The sequence below is a fragment of the Etheostoma spectabile genome, unplaced genomic scaffold (assembly GCF_008692095.1).
Source record: "Etheostoma spectabile isolate EspeVRDwgs_2016 unplaced genomic scaffold, UIUC_Espe_1.0 scaffold452, whole genome shotgun sequence".
Lineage (NCBI taxonomy): Eukaryota > Metazoa > Chordata > Actinopteri > Perciformes > Percidae > Etheostoma > Etheostoma spectabile.
In genome coordinates, this window is record NW_022605610.1 from 70,289 (window position 1) to 71,405 (window position 1,117).

The window sequence follows — 1,117 nt, forward strand, 5'->3', positions numbered from 1 at the left end:
TTCCTGTGATAAACATGTATTCCTGACTCAATTCAGACTATTATCCTGGATTTGACCACTTATGTCTTTTCCACAGTGGATTTTTATCATGAATTGTAACCTTTTATGACAAAAAAAACAAATCTCACTTCCATTTTTAATAGTGTTCTAGTAGAGACATATTGCATTCCCTGAGCATACAAAGTATGTTATCTAAATTGTTTGAAATACAATAGTTGTTAATAAATTTATGAAGTAACGTTTTATTTCAGAATTGCTTTTAAAACCTCAAATAGGTCGGGGGGTAAATTCAACGAGAGGGTCCCGAAAGTGAAGACAATACAAGGGTTAAATAGAATAAAATACAGCATAGTCGAAACAAAAAAGCATCACACATAGAGGAAAAGAACAGGTCACATGTGGAGGTTATATTTTGAGTTACATGACATTTTAACATGGCTTTAAATTCATTTAATGGGACTAGATCCTTTAGATGTTATTCAAGTCATTCCAAGACCATGGAGCTTTTTTCCCAGCTCAGTAAAATAAAAACAGTAAAAAGTCTGCAGCTTAAACCATGGCTGCATACCAACACTTGTGGATCTTGTTTTTTGCAACACCGTGACTACATGAGGAAGAAGGGAAGAGTCCCAAGTTGTTTACCATGTGTGAAATAAGTTTTCTCGTTAAACAGAAATCATTGGGTACACCAAGAGAGTGTCATTGCATTGAAAATGTCAAACTGTATATCTAATCTGGGAGCTCTGATTTCCATATCATTGCCAATTTGAACCTTTTATTATGAGCACGTAGCTGCATGGATGGAAAGAAATGGGGATGTATAGACAGCTTCCACACCTTCCTCGTTTACTTCGGTTGAATCGCACTAGAGTTCCTTTGTCGGTTCAGTTCGTTGGGCAGGTGAGAACGCGGCCTTCACACTCTGGTGTGCACCAAACAAGCGTGCCGAGACCTGCTTGAAGAGGTGGTCTCGGCACGCTGTCAGCTGAACTCTGGAGCAGTTTTTGTGGTGAGAACGTGATCCGTACTCAAACCGCACCAACTATACAAACTTCACCTGTCTGAGCTAATGTCTCCTGTAGTCTGAGCTAACGTCTCCTGTAGTCTGAGCTAATGT

General features: G+C 39.0%; 1 protein-coding gene across 1 annotated transcript in view; it reads left to right on the forward strand.

Moving 5' to 3' along the window:
- The window catches only part of LOC116686697 (tetratricopeptide repeat protein 28), a 331,008-nt gene that overhangs the window by 51,670 nt on the left and 278,221 nt on the right, over positions 1 to 1,117 (forward strand). The window lies entirely within an intron of this gene.